At 41.2% G+C, this 5,300-nt stretch overlaps 1 long non-coding RNA gene across 2 annotated transcripts; it reads left to right on the top strand.

The window, feature by feature from the left end:
- Positions 1 to 948: 948 nt before the first annotated feature.
- LOC116218190 lies at positions 949 to 2,859 on the top strand. Of its 2 annotated transcripts, XR_004162722.2 has the most exons (3): positions 949 to 1,167; positions 2,297 to 2,468; positions 2,577 to 2,859. It is a non-coding gene; the product is annotated as an uncharacterized LOC116218190 (long non-coding RNA). The 2 variants fall into 2 exon arrangements; XR_006151469.1 differs by lacking the exon at positions 949 to 1,167 and having other exon boundaries at positions 1,182 to 2,468.
- Positions 2,860 to 5,300: the final 2,441 nt, after the last annotated feature.

The raw sequence follows: 5,300 nt of genomic DNA, 5'->3' as shown, positions 1-5,300 counted from the left end.
AGCTGGTGTGTGTGATTGGCTGCCACTGTATTATCACGCGGGAATGTATAGGGTCCCATCCTGTTATGTCGCAGTGAACTGCGACAAGGAACGTCTCGGTTACTTACGTAACCTCGGTTCCTTGAGCAGGAACCAGACATAACAATGTTGGCGTGTACAGTGTTACCTTGGATTGATTGTCTTGCTCAGTTTTCTTTCCAATGGTGATCTGTGGGCACGTCGTAAGATAAGGACTCCTGAGGGGGCGGGCTCAGGAGTTCGCGCTGACAGATCTCGCGGCCTTTCAGGCGTGAATATATAAATGCTTCGGTTTAGGCTCATGACTATTGTCATGTACCATCCTGTTATGTCTGGTTCCTGCTCAAGGAACTGAGGTTACGTAAGTAACCGAGACGTTCATGTTCATGTCAGTTTTTCATTTGGTTGTGGACAAAGAGCTTAAAGGTCAACTTTTTGTCATGTCATTTCAAGCCTGTAAAAGAAAACAAACCTGCCGTTGGCACTTGTTGGATGATACCCTTTCGTTTTGGTCTCACTGTTTCATTTAAAGGGGCCATATTATGAAAATTCCACTTTTTTAGTGCTTCTCCACGTTAATTTGGGTATCTGGCATGTCTACCAACCCAAAACCGCTGGAAAAAAACCATTGGCGATCTTTGTTATGGTTCCTCTTGGTCAGAAACGTCATGATTTAGTCTACGAATGAGATTCCCGTGTCTTGGCCTGTCACAAGACATTGGGAGGTTCCCTACATGGCCTTGGCCCACCCCCCACCTCATCCCCCGCCCCCCACACACACTCGTTACATATAAAACATTTGCCAGAGGGCATCAAAGCCGTTATTGCAAAGCTCAGATATACTCTGAATAGCTAGCTAGCAGCATGCAGCAAACAAAGTCCTCAAGATGCGTTGTGGTCGGCTGCATAGATCCTCACAGATCTATACATCATGTTCCAACCTCAGAAGAGACAAGAGTGAAATGGATGGATTTCATTTTTGAAGGCAATGTCCCGGAAAGAATTGGCAAAATTCTGTTTGTGTGCGCAAACCATTTTGAATTGGACTGTTTTGCCAACCTGGGTGAATATAACGCTGGACTCGCAACAAGATTGACCTTGCAAGCGGGTTCAGTACCATCTATCCTTCGCATTTCAGACGAGGGAAATGTAAGTATTTTTTTTTAAATAATTCTGGTACGTGCATTGACCATTTAGTGTGGGTGGTTAGGGACGTTAGGAATGTTGATGGGGGATGTTAGCATTGTTGCGTTTTGGGGAACTAGTATGTGTAATTTTCGCGAACAATAACCTTTAGTTAAAAAATAACTATAACTTTTTTAACATTAGCGTGTAAGACCTTGCCTCGGAGCCAGCTGGTGTATATAGCTGTAGCAGTTAAAAGTTCGCTAGAAATGTGGCCAATGTGTTTGAATTTTTCTGTTGGCAATGTGATGCATTAGGCTAGTCATGTCTGCCTTGCACAGCAGTTCGTTTGGATGTAATAGGTGTGATAATTTACGTTTGCATGGGTATATAGTGCCTACCGCAAACAGCAAGAACATTTCTGTGAACTATTTGTTAGGACTTCGAGATGTTAACACTAAAATAACCTGGCAGTGAAATTATAGGCTTTGTGTAAAACTTAGCGACATTAGCATCTTGTAGTGTGTAGGAGCCAGCTGATGTATATCAATCGCTAAAGATATGGCCAACGAATTTTTGTGTGAACAGTTAGGCTAGCCTATTTTAATCTAGGCTTACTTATACAGTAGATAGTTCTTTTGGATGTCTATGGAGAGGAATTTGTGTCGAAGTATATAATGTCTTTATGAAAAATAGTTCTCTCATCCAAAAAACATTCCTTTGTGAAAATGCTTGTGTTGGGGTGGAGGTGTTAATAGTCTGCCTGCAAATATGATTCAAGGCAATTAGCCCTCCTGTTGACACCTTCGACACAACAATGATGGGGTCATACATGTTAAATGGGCACTTTTTTTGTTCATGAAGGACGTGTTTAGCAGCTAAGAGACTCACCTGCATTTACCAAAACATGCTGCTTACTGTTCATATCACTTGTATCTTATACCATACTGTATATATTCTATTTATACACTTTTATATTACCACTTTGCACATACTCTGCACTCTTCTGATTTTGCACTTCTGGTTAGATGCTAACTGCATTTCGTTGCCTCAGTACAATTTATATGTATAAATACATATATATAAACAAACCTAATAACCAATGCCATAATCATTTTGAATCTATAGTTATGTTTTCCCCCTTTTTTTACAGGGACACCAGCCTTCAGCAGATTAGAGAAGGTGTTGACCAACAAGAGGGTTCTGAAAGATGTGGGGAAGCTGAGCCCTCACTACCAGACCTCGTCGTTGGAGTCTTTCCACAGCGTCATTCTGCGTTTTGCGCCCAAAAACGTAGTCTTTCCTTTTCTTGGAATGTTATGCAGGTAACAGTACGATAATTTTTTCAAAGAAATGTATACCTATTATGTATTATACAAAATATTATACACGCATACACACATGCTCTTATAAGTATTATTTTCTCCCCAAAGACTCTACCTGGCAGTCCTGCATTTCAATGAAAATGCTGGGCGTCCCCAAGCAACAAGTTCAGCTGGTGAGCCGCTATTTAAAGTGAACTTCCCAAAATACAAGAAGGGCGAGTGCACTGCAAAGCCGGTGAAAGCAGAGCCAACCTTCCGTGAGTCACAGGCTTTATTTGAAATTCCACCAAGTCAAACAATGTACAAACAGTATGTGAAACTTAAATAACATATACATTAACTGCTGTCTTTAAATGGTCTTCATAATAAATAGAATAATATAATTGCAAAATAATTATAAAATAAAATAATAAATACAATATAAACAATAAATAAAAACAATGTAAAAGTTTTGGATTTTTTTTTTTGTATTACGGAGTACGTGGATAACCTGTTGGACCTCATCTTTCACAAGGTTTTTCAGACCCGGCCCCATATGTGAATGAGGTGCTGAAGATCCCAATACCCGCGGATCTCTCTGCCCAGTTTGAGAAACCTGACAAGCGGGAAGTTGTAGCCAGCTATGTGTCAAGGTTCAATCGAGGGCAGGTCTGAACCCCGTATACCTTCCTTTGAGCATCAGGGAACACTCTTCGTATCTGGAGCACAACTCAGGACGGCAGGACGACCCTGATTCTCCGGCCCAGATAGCCCCAACACCAGCCAACAAAGCTTCTGTACGCCAAATACCTTGTAACGTCTAAGCAAAGTTTACATTGTATAAGAGAATAAAAGGTGATACACATATATAAAGTATTCCTTTGTTTACAGTATGGCACAAAGTGTAATTTTGTAATCAATGTTTTTATTATACTTTTTTTTGTATTTATTACATATGTACCAGCTATTACATTTAATAACTATCTTTAAAAAGCACTGTGGCATTCTTTCTAGCAATCTTTCTGACAATAAAAGTGTATAGAAACAGTTTTGTGTGCCTTTAGTGTTTGATAAGTAACATGTCAACATTTGACGCGTGTAAAATGAGCAGTTAGCAAAAGTAATACAGAGGGAAGGGTCATTTATTGTATTTTTTTCCTCAGTCATATTTGTATTGCAGAAATGACTAACTCATGCATAAAAAAAAAACGTACTGCTCTATTCCTCTTAGACGTAAAGGCCCATAATCTGCCCTATAAACATTCGATGCATTCTGTAGTGAGTACACGTTCAAACACACAGGTTCAAGGCCTGGGTGATCGACCATACATGTAGTTGGGTTCTGAAGCTGCAGTAGTCTTCTTGTAACCTTGAATATTGAAAGTGTAAGTGACATGGAATATAAAACAGATGATGACTTCATATTTACAGTGCCATTCAAAATGAATTCACACTACCTGTGGTATCTCCCTGCAGCATACATGCTCAGGCTCTGTAGGCATTTGATCACACTTGCCACAAATACACCTGTATAAACAGAGTTTTAAAAAGTGACAACTTTGCAGGTAAAGTTTATTTGAAAGTTGTGTTCATATTACAGACATAAGTCATCAAATAAGTCATCAAATACAACGATTTAATAAGTAAACAAGGTTTAAACGCTAATTAATGGAGGTAAAAACGTTACCCCCACCCCTGCTTGGTCAATTACTGTTGTAAGATAACACTTTAGTTTACAGATGGAACTTTACTCATGTAGCATTTATATCTTTATGGCGTTCCCGTTACTTGCATTTACACAAACACTTTCACAAACAGTAACTTACATAAACACACTGTATTTGCTACATACTCATACATGCACAAATTATTCACGTATCTCGAATCTCTAGCACCACTATGCTCTCAAAACCGCTAACAAGACTGTGAGACCTTAGCCAATGTACAAAAAAAAAAATGTAGAAGTGACAAAGGTAACTTACCATTCAGAAACGTCCTGTTGAGCCCTAACTTCTCGAACTTGTTCGGGAGCCTCTTGTTCAGGGTCTGACTCTGGTTCAAAACGATATGGTTGCACGACGCTATCTTCATCTGCAGTAGCCATATTTCTACAAAGGTAATGGCTAGCTGGGCAGGCAGCAGCTAGGCGAGCGCATCTCGTGGAGGAGGGGGGAGGGGGAGGGGGGAGCTGGCTCATTAGCATTTAAAGGAACAGGCACTCAAAACAGGTCAATCTGTGGGGAGGTGTTTTTGACAGGGTAAAAAGGGTGCTGTTTGAAATGATTCTTGTGGTATTTTGACCAAAATATGTTACAAACATTTCATTGAGACCCCAAGGAACCATATCAACTTGTGGAAAAATGGGCATACGATGGCTCCTTTAAGTTGTAACTCGACAGTCCAGAAAATGGCGAATCTCCCCTCGTGCCTGCCTCTTCAGATGGGAACAGATGCCTGAATTACTCCCTGTTTGTTGGGGAGTGACTCAGCCTCTCCTTCTGTCCGGGGTTGGAGAGCCTGCCGCCCTGCCACGAGCACTCAGCCAGAGTAAATGATCTTGGCCGTGCCAGGGCACATCTGAACTCACACTACAGATAGATACAGAGAATCTGAGGAGGGGCATCTAGGGTGGGGCCATCAGGCGGCAGAGGTGGGGGGGGGGGGGGGGGGGGCTTTTATTCATCCAGCCAAACCTCTTTAGTTTCTACAGTCATCAAATGACTTGGCAACACCGACTGTGCTTGTCTGGTGTTCAGCAAGAGCTCAGCGTTTCACCTTTAAGAGGACAAGGATATTTTAGGGCTGTTCATAAAGTGGTGTTTGTGGTTGAGGAGAGTTGTGCAACCTAGAGGG

The sequence above is a fragment of the Clupea harengus genome, chromosome 21, assembly GCF_900700415.2.
Source record: "Clupea harengus chromosome 21, Ch_v2.0.2, whole genome shotgun sequence".
In the NCBI taxonomy this organism is placed as follows: domain Eukaryota; kingdom Metazoa; phylum Chordata; class Actinopteri; order Clupeiformes; family Clupeidae; genus Clupea; species Clupea harengus.
Note: the sequence above shows the minus strand (reverse complement) of the source record. Positions and strands in the feature narration are given on the sequence as shown.